Source organism: Staurois parvus, unplaced genomic scaffold (genome assembly GCF_062004578.1).
Source record: "Staurois parvus isolate SC_StPar_1 unplaced genomic scaffold, SC_StPar_1.0 ptg001260l, whole genome shotgun sequence".
In the NCBI taxonomy this organism is placed as follows: Eukaryota; Metazoa; Chordata; class Amphibia; order Anura; family Ranidae; genus Staurois; species Staurois parvus.
Window position 1 is genome coordinate 269,867 of NW_028319056.1, and position 13,790 is coordinate 283,656.

General features: G+C 40.0%; 1 pseudogene across 1 annotated transcript in view; it reads right to left on the reverse strand.

The window, feature by feature from the left end:
• Nucleotides 1-13,790, reverse strand: part of LOC149437751 (serine protease 33-like) — a 43,502-nt pseudogene that overhangs the window by 20,881 nt on the left and 8,831 nt on the right. The window contains exons 2-5 of the transcript XR_016308015.1: nt 12,772-12,973; nt 8,186-8,457; nt 6,689-6,846; nt 5,759-5,993 (exon numbers count right to left, since the gene is read on the reverse strand). The product of XR_016308015.1 is annotated as a serine protease 33-like (transcript). The remainder of the gene's footprint in view (nt 1-5,758; nt 5,994-6,688; nt 6,847-8,185; nt 8,458-12,771; nt 12,974-13,790) is intronic.

Below are 13,790 nucleotides of genomic sequence, written 5' to 3' on the forward strand. Positions count from 1 at the left end.
CTCTGAACATGTAAAGTTCTGATCGAATTCTACATGGCCAGGAACATCAACCTCAACCCTACTGCTCAGGCTGCATTCCAACAATTCTCACCAACTTAGGCTATCTTGAGTTACCTTGCCAGCCTTTTAATGCCATCTCAGTCATCCAAGGGACACCAACAGCTGTAATAAGGAATTGTTATTTCAACAAAAAAAAAATTTTCATAGCTGCCTATACTTGCAGTGTTTAAGACATGCTTTGCATGATTTACCTTCACATCATTACTGTGTTCTTTACTGTGTCTTGTAGTGGGTGGAGGTCAGAGGAAGGGAACAGTGAGGACTTCTGGTGACCCAGGGGATAGATACAGTTGTGTCCAAAATTATTCAACCCCCAATGCTGTAAAGGGGTTTAGGGACTATAGTGTACATTTGGAATTGTATTCAGAATCAAATCCTACAAGGACGTTGTAACTACCCAAATGCAACTAAAATGACATCAATTGTTTATGTAATACAGTAGTAAATGGTTCTTATGTGGTTTCTTCATTGCCACAATTATTCAACCCCTTAAAGACTACCACTCTGAAGAACAGAGGTTCATACAGGTGCTTTCCATCAGGTATTGAAAACACCTGTGGATGTCACCGAGCAGCAATCAAGCATAATAAGCACCAATTAGGCAGCTTTAAAATGACTGTGATACTCAGCTCCTTCTAGACATTTACTGGTGTGGTTACAAACATGGTGAAGGCAAGAGAATGGTCCAGGAAGACAAGAGAAGAGGTGATTTCTCTTCACAGGAAGGGCAATGGCTATAAGAAGATTGCAAAGATGTTAAACATACCAAGAGACACCTTAGGAAGCATCATTCGCAAATTCAAGGCAAAGGGCACTGTTGAAACGCTACCTGGTCGTGGCAGAAAGAAGATGCTGACTTCGACTGCTGTGCGCTACCTGAAGCGTAGAGTGGAGAGAAGTCCCCGTGTGACTGCTGAGGAACTGAGAAAAGATTTGTCAGATGTGGGTACAGAAGTTTCAGCCCAGACAATAAGACGCACACTGCGTAATGAAGGCCTCCGTGCCAGAACTCCCAGGCGTACCCCCTTGCTGTCTCCAAAGAATAAGAAGAGTCGACTGCAGTATGCCAAAAGCCATGTGGACAAACCACAAAAGTTGTGGGATAGTGTTCTGTGGACTGATGAAACAAAATTAGAACTGTTTGGGCCCATGGATCAACGCTATGTTTGGAGGAGGAAGAACAAGGCCTATGATGAAAAGAACACCTTGCCTACTGTGAAGCATGGTGGAGGGTCAATCATGCTTTGGGGCTGTTTTGCTTCTGCAGGTACAGGGAAGCTTCAGCGTGTGCAAGGTACCATGAATTCTCTTCAGTACCAGGAGATATTGGATGGAAACGTGATGCAGTCCGTCACACACCTGAGGCTTGGGAGACGTTGGACCTTTCAACAGGACAATGATCCCAAGCATACCTCCAAGTCCACTAGAGCATGGTTGCAGAGGAAAGGCTGGAACATTTTGGAGTGGCCATCGCAGTCACCAGACTTAAATCCGATTGAGAACCTCTGGTGGGACTTAAAGAAAGCAGTTGCAGTGCGCAAGCCTAAGAATGTGACTGAACTGGAGGCCTTTGCCCATGAAGAATGGGCGAAGATACCCGTAGATCGCTGCAAGACACTTGTGTCAAGCTATGCTTCACGTTTAAAAGCTGTTATAACTGTAAAAGGATGCTGTACTAAGTACTAAGATTGAATGTCACTTGGGGGTTGAATAAAACTGATAATGCTGTGAGCACAGAAAAGACATTTGTGGTTATTTCATTATAACTGTTATGTTATATTTGTCTGACCTACAAGTGCCTCTTTAATGTAAATGTAAGCAAGATGACTGAATGATCAAAAGCAATGTCAAACTGGCCAAAACACTCAATTTCAGTGGGGGTTGAATAATTTTGGACACAACTGTACCTTTGTAAGTTTCAGTTTCATAATGGACATCCGAAGAAGATTTCAGTGGTTTTTGATCACTCAGTTCTCTGTGTAGAGCCAATGGGGGATAGATGTAGCCATCTAGGTGTGTGATGGATTTGGTAAAATGCCTATTTCGTTTCCTATTGAATATATATATATATATATATACGCTATTTCTATAAGTTTTATAAATATTTATTTTTATACTTTAATACATATGTTGTGTGAATATTTTCTGCCTGCTGGGCTTTGTGGTACTATAAGAAATCCTTGCTTAAGAAATGTCTGCTCACACACACACTGCCCCCCTCCCACCGTGTGATTTGGGAAAAAAAGGAATGTTTTTCTTCTCTATAAGATAAGACTGAAGAAGATCACACCTATACCATGACGGAGATTGTTTTCGTGTGGAAATGACCAATCAAAGACTAATATAATGCTTATGCTGTTGTCACGTGACTCTCGCATCATTCTGCATATATAAGCTCACTTTCTCATTATAATAAACTAGAAGTGTTCATAGACTGAACTTGTGTGTCAGCGTGAGTCCCTTCCAGTGTGCGCACATTCCAAAGCTAGCATCATAAATTAGGACAGGAACAGATAAGCAGTGGACGATTTCAGTCCGTGACTAAAACAGGTGAGTACTTTTAAGCGCACAGTGCATTCCTTTCTGGAGTGTTTTTGGTTCCATAGTCAAGAGATTTAGAATTATGAAACAGAGAATTTCCCTCATGACACTTCTTGTAATTTTTGTTCAAGAGGCCAGGTTATTTAAATACACCCAACTAGTAGAAGTACCTACAATTTGTCTTGCTATTACCCCCTTGTAATCCCTTGTACCGTTCAGATTTGGAGATAAGACAATGGAAGCCATTAGACTCTAGTGTATGGGGGGGGGGGGTGGCTTTGGCCAAGATGCTCTACTTTACTGCAGTGGAAAAAAGTAAGGCCAGTGAACTGGCTGTGTTCCCTGGAAGGTGTATCTGGATCACAGAGCTGGTTGAACAGATCACAAAGCCTTTCATAGGCAAGACAGTTCACATATTCAAATTTAAATTGTGTATATAGCTGTCTGCCAGGAGCTTAGCCTTAACTCACACTGATAAAATTATTAGGATGGTCACCACTATGGGTGGAAAGGATATGTGTGTGTGTGTGTGTGTGTGTGTGTGTGTGTGTGTGTGTGTGTGTGTGTGTGTGTGTGTCAAAGCCTACTGATCTTTTAGAAGTTTCTTTTAGAAGTGTTGGCAATGGCAGGTTTTCTTTTCCAGACAGGCTGAGAGGATTGCGAGGTGCTGAATGCTTCCTCCGTTGTCTGTGTAATCAAAACTGGTGAAGTCTTCTCCACATTTCCGATTTCCAACATGTTATTGAATGTTGAGTGCTGGTAGGTGCTGACTGAATTTTGGTAGGCCATCACCAGGGTGTAAACCCTGGGGTAATACGGTTCGGTGCAGAGGTAGGCCCAATTTGCAATTCCAAACGGGTACCACTAGACCTTACACACCAAATGTCCTCCCAAGTTAACCTGGAAGACATTTAAATCCCCACACCAGAAACATTAACCACGTCACATCCTTAGGAAGTTTTAAAATGTCCTGGAGATAAAGTAGTTCAACGCTTGGCAACATTTTTCACCGGGGTTCAGCTGTTCAATAAAAGTGATCAGGGCCATGCCCCACAACCTGCCACTGCCTACAGTTGTTCCTGGGCTATCCTGTTTCTCCAGGGGCCTGGGACCATGATAAACAGCCAGAATAGTTAGATACAGAGGAGACTGAGAACATCAGTTCCTCAATCTCCTTTATGACTAATGAACCTGTAAGCAACAATGATATTGTCACTACCGGTTTCAGAGTTGTCATTCTTCAGCATCTCTAGCCAAGAATTTAGCTAATCAAGCATGATCTGTGCTTTATTAGCTGCATTGTAGTACAGGGGAGACATTGGGGGTCTAATAGACACCTGGGGGTTTATTTACTAAAGCTGGAGAGTCCAAAATCAGACTCCCTTCTGCATAGAAACCAATCAGCTTCTAACCTCAGCTTGTTCAATGAAGCTTTGGCAATGAAACCTGGAAGTTGATTGGTTTCTATGCAGAAGGGAGTCTGATTTTGGACTCTCCAGCTTTAGTAAATAAACCCCCTGATGTCTCCACAAAGAGTACCCGTCACCTGCTCATGTTATCACAGGCTTGTTAGACCCCTTGCAGGAACAATACATCAAATGAAAAAAATAAAGAATGTTAAAAAAATAACAATTTTATTAAAATAAAAATAATAGTAAAAATGTAAAAGCACATCTGCCCCCCCCCCCCCCCCCACCATCTCTACCACATCCCCCTAGCATACACATGCAAATGCAAGAGTGGCATAGACCCCACACATGTGTAAACAGCAGTTGCATGTGAGGTATCAATGTGGACGCCAGAGTGAGAGCAATAATTCTAGAGCCATAATTCACAGTTAACTCTAAACTGATAACCCGTAAAATGCCACCAAAAATGTTTGTGTCTATTTACTCAATGCAACCCCGTCTTTTATATTTTACAAAAAATGTTAATATATGGTGATTGTGTGCACTAAAAAGTATTTTAATGTATTCTTCCTGAAAATATGTTTGATAAATGGCTGCACAAAAATTGCATGGCATAAAAATTTGCAATGGTCACCGTTTTATCCTCCTTGCCCTGTGCTTTTGGAAAATATAATGTTTGGAGGTAAGTTTCTAGATTATAATGCCCTGGAGAGAAAGTGATTAAAAGGTTTATCAGAAAACAAAAAAAGAAAACAAGTATAAAACACAAAGGTACATAAATGATATCCACTATTAAAGTCAAACAAACACAGTTTAACTTTTTGGCTGTTGCTACTTTTATTGGAAAATTGCTGCGATGTATTAATAGTAAAAGCAGGGACATGGGGGAATGCAGTTCTAGCACCTCCAGCACTGAATGTATGTAATGGCAAAGGATGCAGGGTTATGCTGGGGAGTCTGTTGATACTGACTGCTGGGGATCTATTTTTGCTGGAGGGGACCTATTTTTGTGGGGTGTCTATTGTACTGAGAAGGACTGTTGTTGCTAGTGGAGGATCTATTGTTGCTGGGGTGGGTCTTATGTTGCTGGAGGGTCTATTGTTGCTAGTGGTCTATTGTTGTTGTGGATTCTATTTTTGCTGGGCGTAATCTATTGTTTCTGGGGGGGTCTATTATTGCTGGGGGATTTATTTTGGAAGGGGAGATTTATTGTTGCTGGGGGGGGGCTGCTGGGGATCTATTGTTACTGCCTACAGGGGATCTATTTTACTGTATTTCTTGTTATCATTAACAAATTATATACAAATGACTGATCACCAAAAAATAATACTTGGTTCTGTACTCTCTAAAATGGCGGTACTGGGAGGTGGGCAGGGGGTTTAACCAAGGAACAGTGCTCGGAGGGGGGTAAGGGGCAGAAACAATGAGTGATATGGAAAGGGAGAGTTCCTGCACCTATTCTCAGAAAAAAAATCCCTTATTAAAAGTATTATCCATCCCTCAACCAGTTTCCATAGAACAGTCCATTTTATTTATACACATCAAAAACTGCTAAAAAAGAACACCCCCTACTAATATCAAGCTGTGTTTATTCCTCTTAGTCTTGTGGGAAGTTTGGATATGAACTCTGTGGTCCATTAAACCCTTTATTGCAGTCTACTAATGATATAGGTTCACAGTGACTGGTTATAGAAAAAAGGACAGAAGAGCAGCTATAACTAAGATGGTCCAGTGAAAAGGTAAGACATGGATGCTTCCTCCATAGATATTGAAGTCTCCTCCACATTCCAGTATTGGTGGGGTGATGTTTAGGACATTACTGATGGTTAAATCCAGATGGCTGCTGATCCAGCTTTCGTATGTAGTCACCAGGGTGTACACCCCAGGGTAATATTGTTCAGCACATCCTTCTCCCCAGATTACGATTCCGACCTGGTACCAGACTCCCCATACCTTACACACCAGAGGTCCTCCTGAGTCACCCTGGAAGACAGCAACAACCATCAGTTACCATCATCATCAGCTATGAGATCTGATATTGAGAAACACAATATGGAGGAAAAAGGAAAATCATCTGATTCATCTGTGGGTTCATCTGTTTCCTCCTCAGGCACTTGCTTGAATCAAAGGCAAAGGACAAAAAAGGAATCTCACTCTACTAAATGGAAGAAGGATCAGGAGCATGCATAGGCTCACAGTGGTGGAAATTTGGTAATTTGGAGACTTTTATACGTCTCCTCTGGGAAAAAGATTAGCTGTAGTTTCCAGTGGTCCAAATGACATCAGGACTAGGAATCCGTAAAAGGGGGTAAGGTAACTGACAACAATGATGACACTGAGAAGTTTTCACCTTCCCCCGTACTTCTAATAAATTATTTTAATGATTTCCTATTTCCTCCTGTGATGATTTGTTCAGCACTTTCAAAAAAAAGGGAGACAATACACTTAAGATGAAATTCAATATAAGGGCAGAAAGCAAGGAGAAATTTCTTCTTTGAGGGCAAAGACAGCAATTAAAAATATGACAGAACATCTAAACGATCCAATCTATGCTAAGTAAAACATAACATTTTGATCAGATCTAGGAAATAGCTGATGCCATGCATTGCTTCTGCTTTCTGTGAAGACAATCCAAGCCTAACAGTGAACCATGCTGGAATACTTTTGGTGTTACCCACCTGGCAGGAGCCCTTTCCCCCATCCTTGTAGCCGGCACAAATCTGATCATACTGGATGTTGCTAGTACTTCCCCCATTGTGATACATTACTTGACATGTATTACGGTCTATCAGGGGAACCATGACCTCCTGGAGGGTCCCTAATGAAACTAAACTCCCTGTTGATGAAACAGACAAGAAGATGATCACAAAGCCCCATTTTCAATTATGCTCCCTTGTGATGAAACATAGACAAGGAGATGGTCCTTCACAACAAGGTCATTCTTAGAAACGTTATACATACGTTGTACATAGATCACCTTTAAAGCTGAACTCAAAAAGTCAGGTAGACCAAGAAAGATTGCAGCCACAACTGCCAGAAGAATTGTTCAAGGTACAAAGAAAACCTCACAGGTAAACTGAGGAGAAATTCAGGCTGCTCTGGAAAAAGATGGTGTGGTTGTTTCAAGGATCACAATACGATGATACTTAAAACAAAAATGAGCTGTATGGCCAAGTTGCCAGAAAGAAGCCTTTACTGCTCTAATGCCACAAAAAAAGCCAGGTGAGGTATGCAAAAGTGTTGTCAGGCATGTTGTAACTTTTCTGCGACATTGGTGCAGTAAAATGTTCTTTCTGGCAACTCAACCATGCAGCTCATTTTTGTTAAAGTATCATTGTATTATTCTCCTTAAAGAAAACCACATTGTCTTTTTCCAGAGCAGCCTGTATATCTCCTGAGGTTACCTGTGGGGGTTTTCTTTGTATTACAAAAAATGTTTCCAGCAGTTGTGGATGCAGTGTTTCTTTGTCTACCTGACCTTGGCTTGGTATCAAGAGATCCCTGAATTTTCCACTTCTTAATAAGTGATTGAACAGTACTGATGGGCATATTCAAGGCTTTGGATATCTTTTTATATCCTTTTCCATCTTTATAAAGTTCCATTACCTTGTTATGCAGATCTTTTGACAGTCCTTTTCTGCTCCCCATGGCTCAGTATTTAGCCTGCTCAGTGCATTCTCGTGAGAACTAAAAAACTCATCGACTACTTATACACAGACAGTAATTGCAATTTATAAAGTCACAGATGTTTGAAATTAACCTTTAATGGCCATTGTAACCTGTATGTGTCACCTTGTGTGTCTGTACCAAGGCCAAACATTCCAGGGGAGAGAAACATTTGATCTGGACCATTTGGGTGATTTATGTTATCATTATGATGTAAAAAGGAGCAAAACAACTATGTGATAATAAATGGCTTCATATGATCACCATCCTTAAATAAAAGACAGTTTTTTGGCATGAGCATTTATATTTTCACTATCAATGCCAAAATTTCACCATTTCTCACAAGGGATGCAAACGTTTGAGCACAACTGTAGAAGCTGATTGGCTCTCCATGCACAGCTGCACCAGATTCTGAGTGCTCCAGTTTTTGTAAATCTCCCCCATTGGGTGCAAGTGACTGGCCTGACCTCTCTGTATGGAAAATTAGTGAAATCATTTCATGGACTCACCTCCAGAAGATCTTCTACCCCAGCCGGTCACCCAGCACTCCATACCACAGGGGAAGGTGGTGGTGGAAGATGGCAGACAGATCGGCATGATGTACTCAGTATAGTTGACAGGCGTGTCCAACTGCAGCAGGGCAATGTCCCCAGGGCTCGAAATGTCCGTATAATTACTATTGACGATGATTTTCGTTACATTGGCAATAACTGTATGAGGGCTAATCAAATCATACTGGAACATGCCCAAATATACTTTATAATTCGATAGCTGGATAGGACTGCAGAAAGAAAACAGTACAGAACATGACTGATGGACATGCAGAATATCGAGGCAAATACTTACCACCTAATCCATAAAACAACCACCCCTTCAACCTCCCCCACCTAAATAAACACGCGACTCTCCATTGGTATAAAACCGGCCATAGCAGCCATTTATTTAACATAACTCTAACATAACACTTCTTACAGTACAATCCAATAATAACTGCCAGTAATGATCCCAACCGGGTCCAAGGTCTTTGAAGGCACTGTTACTCACATCAATAACTCGGCTGTATCTGACACCCAATGAAAAAGGCCCCCAGACGCTACTACACCGCCTCAGGGACAATTCTACAGTTACGTAGTCCCAGATACAGCCAATGAACTCTCACGTTACCAACGTTACCTTATAATTGGGAAGGAACACCCATACATAGGATGGGCCCAACCCATAATCCACCAAATTATCACTCCAGCACCGCCATCAAATACCCAGGGACCCCTGCTGGCTGCCATGACAAAACAGAAAACCAGACAAACACCACAGGACACCACATGTTGATCAAGAAAATAAAAGAAAATCAAGGAACCCACACAAAACAAACAACAGGACAAACACAAAATGACAAAACCAATAACCAAAGCAAACACAAAACACAACAGCTCCAGGAAGGGAGGGCAGGAGAAACCACACCCATGCAGACACAAGCTCCAACTGACCTCTGACAAGTCTCAACCCCTCTCCCCTATCCCGGCAAGACCACCCTCAAGCTCGCTTACTCCAATCAGGTGAGTAACCACCCCTACCTCCTGAATATACTCCCACCCCAATCCATTCTCCGCCTCGTCTGCGAGCCCCAGTCATGCTGGCCCTCCCGTTTAGCTTCACTCAGTCCAGGCCCTGACTTGTATAACTGAGGACCCATCTACTGCAGACGCCATTTGCAATATCATTATTATCAATGACCTTCAGAAAGTAATAAATGAAATACAACTTGTTCATAATGTGTTCTCTATGAATGGTCTGTGTCTACACAAGCCCAATGGTATGAACTTAGGTAGGATCATCAGAGTTTGCTGTGGTGCTAAGCAGGGGCGGACTGACAACTCATGGGTCCCTGGGCAATAGGGGATCATGGGGCCCCTTTGTCCTTGCCCACACTCAAAGCACACCCAAAAAAGCCTATAAAAGGTACCAGGGGCATTTCATGGGGCCCCCTACTGACCCTGGGCCCTCAGGCAGTGCCCGAGTGCTCGAATTATCAGTCCCTCCCTGGTGCTAAGTATTGTAATCTGTTCTCTTGTTTCTCAGCATGCATGGACTTGCTCTTCTGGTTTTTTTTCAAACTAATACTAAATGAAACTCGTACAATCTGGTATCGTGCAAAAAAAAAAAATGTACTTGTTTGTCCCTTCGAATAACTTCAGATGAATGCCATGTACTAAAGATCAGATTATCATACAATCATTTCAAAAGCGGTCATTTTCATCTGATTTTCTGATCCTGTGTACTAGGCTCCAGTCTTGCATTCTCTCTTGATGAGGGGCAGGCATAGGAATATTTTAATTATATGGTTCCTACATCGGTCCTTTTTTGCAGAGGCTTGCAGAGTCACACTGTGAAAAAAAGGAGTCTGTGGCTCAGACTCACGCCTGGTTAACATTAGTGCGGACCATACAGCCTGTGTTTGCTCAGACATGGCAGCCTATTCATTTGAATGGCTTGTTGTGCCGCATGTACCACACCTTTTTAAAAATGTGACTGCAGGGATACCACATTGTCTTTTTGACCATGTGATTTCCCTGTGATTTCCAAACCTACAGTCACACTGTGGACTAAGATATATGTGGGGTGCCATTCAGAATGAATGGCAGCCCCTCTTATCTTGTAAGAGCAGCGTGATTCGGCGATTCCTGCACCCACAACCAGCATGCATCCTGCGGGCCAGGGGCGGACTGACAGCTCATGGGGCCTCCGGGCAATAGGGGATCATGGGGCCCTGTGTCCTTGCCCAAACTAAAAAAAGCCTATGAAAAAGGCATCTCATGAGACCCTCTACTGACCCAGGGCCCTCGGGCAGTGCCCAAGTTTCCAAATGGTCAGTCCGCCCCTGCTGCGTGCTAGTGTGACCCCAGCTTAATGGTTCACCATCACAAAAGCTCAAACTCAAGGCAAAGAGAGGTTAAAAGCACCCTTCATGATGCCTCAAAATTTCTCCTGGTTTGTAATATACAAGTGCTGACCCACATGGAAGAAAAATATATTTGAAATATATTTAAAAAATATTCTTCCCAAATATACTGCCATATATTTGAAATGCTACAATTTTTGTCATATTCAATATATTAAAAAAAATATATATATATATATATTGCATGTTGAAATGCATTTTTGTTAAAATAAAATCATAAGAGCATATTAATATATATACATATTTTTAAAAGTGTATATTTTTAAAATGTATACTTCAGATTTATTTTACACATATAAAAAAGTAATTTTAACATATATTTGTAAATGCATTCCACAAAAGTAGATTTGTATTTTTAAAGACATACAGTATATTTGTAATGTATTTTTAAAAATATTTTCATATATTTTGTAATAAAAACACATTTCAACATGCAGTATATATATATATATTTATTGAAATATATTTTGAAATATATTGAATATGACCAAAATTGTAGCATTTCACATATATGAAAATATATATGGGAAAAATATTTTAAAATAGATTTCAAATATATTTTTCTTCCATACGGGGAACTATGAGCTCAGAGTCTCTCTCTCTCTCTCTCTCTCTCTCTCTCTCTCTCTCTCTCTCCTATCTATCTATCTATCTATCTATCTATCTATCTATCTATCTATTATCTATCTATCTATCTATCTATTATCTATCTATCTATCTATCTATCTATTATCTATCTATCTATCTATCTATCTATCTATCTATCTATCTATTATCTATCTATCTATCTATCTATCTATCTATCTATCTATCTATCTATTATCTATCTATCTATCTATCTATCTATATATCTATCTATCTATTATCTATCTATCTATCTATCTATCTATCTATTATCTATCTATCTATCTATCTATCTATCTATCTATCTATCTATCTATCTATCTATCTATTATCTATCTATTATCTATCTATCTATCTATCTATCTATCTATCTATTATCTATCTATCTATCTATCTATCTATCTATCTATTATTATTATTATTATTATACAGTATTTATAAAGCGCCAATAGTTCGCTCAGCGCTGTACATTACAAAGGGGGACAGAACATGTGACAGAACAATACCAATACAATGCAAAACATGAGGGGATCGAGGGCCCTGCTCTTTCGAGCTTACAATCTAGGATCTATCTATAATCTATCTATCTATCTATTATCTATCTATAATCTATCTATCTATCTATCTATCTATCTATCTACCTATCTATTATCTATCTATTTATCTATCTATCTATCTATCTATCTATTATCTATCTATCTATCTATCTATCTATCTATCTATCTATCTATCTATTATCTATCTATCTATCTATCTATCTATCTATCTATTATCTATCTATCTATCTATCTATCTATCTATTATCTATCTATCTATCTATCTATCTATCCATTATCTATCTATCTATCTATCTATCTATCTATCTATCTATTATCTATCTATCTATCTATCTATCTATCTATCTATCTATCTATCTATTATCTATCTATCTATCTATTATCTATCTATTATCTATCTATCTATCTATCTATCTATCTATCTATCTATCTATCATTATATTATCTATTATCTATCTATATATTTATCTATCTATTATCTATCTATCTATCTATCTATCTATCTATCTATCTATCTATCTATCTATTATCTATCTATCTATCTATCTATCTATCTATCTATCTATTATCTATCTATCTATCTATCTATTATCTATCTATCTATCTATCTATCTATCTATTATCTATCTATCTATCTATCTATCTATCTATCTATTATCTATCTATCTATCTATCTATTATCTATCTATCTTTCTATCTAATCTATCCCCAGTGAATGCGCCTGTGAACTCAATAGCTGAATGAGGGGTCCAATATTAGCACTCATACAGGGGCTTCTTGGTGACATAAACCAATCAATGACGATCAGTGTTTCACACCAAACAGTTTTAAAGTGGATGCTTTATAAAAGATGAACACTGGATCAGTATACATGCCCATAAACAATTATTGGAAACATTTAAAAAAAAACCCAGAATGATTGGTGCCTGATGGTTTATAAAGGTAATAAACTCACTTCTTAATGCAATGCGCTGCAGTCAGAACCCACTCTGGTGAGATCAGGGAGCCTCCACATAGATATTCTGCATTTGCTTCTCTATTTGTAATTTTGACCTGCCAGGGCCACTGCCCGTCCAAAGCATCTGTACCACCAACTATCCGACTGGACACCAAGGGGGAACCGCACACTGAATCTGCAGCCCCGAGAACATTGCCGGCTGACAGAAGCAAAAAAAAAATTAGTTTAAGTGAATACAGCTTCCACAATAAAATATATACATAAACAATACACACAAAAAATGAAAACTTATTTTTGGTATGTTTCCATAAAGGTTATAAAATCCTCAGGATTGATTCTGATGACACAAATGTGATGATAACATTTTCAGCCACATCCACTCACTGGCCTCTTTATTAGGTCCACCTGTTTAATTGCTCGGTAACACAAATTGCTAATCAGCCAATCACATGGCAGCAACTCAATGCAGTTAGGCATGCAGACGTGGTGAAGATGAAGTTCACACTGAGAATTAAAATGGGGAAGAAAGGGGATTTAGGTGACTTTGAATGTGGCATGGTTGTTGGTGCCAGACCGGCTGGTCTGAGTGTTTCAGAAACTGCTGATCTACTGAGATTTTCACACACAACCATCTCTAGAGTTTACAGAGAAAATATCCAGTGAGTGACAGTTGTGTGGAGGAAAATGCCTTGCTGATGTCAGAGGTCAGAGGAGAATGGACAGACTGGTTGCTGCAACATTCAGATGGTAGGGTCAGACTTTGGTGTAAACAACATGAAAGCATGGATCTGTCCTGCCTTGTATCAATGGTTCAGGCTGGTGGTGGTGGTGTCATGGTGGAGGGTCCATCCTGCCTTGTATCAATGGTTCAGGCTGGTGGTGGTGGTGTAATGGCGTAGGGGATCCATCTTGCCTTGTATCAATGGTTCAGGCTAGTGGTGGTGGTGTCATGGCATGGGGGATCCATCCTGCCTTATATCAATGGTTCAGGCTGGTGGTGGTGGTGTCATGGTGTG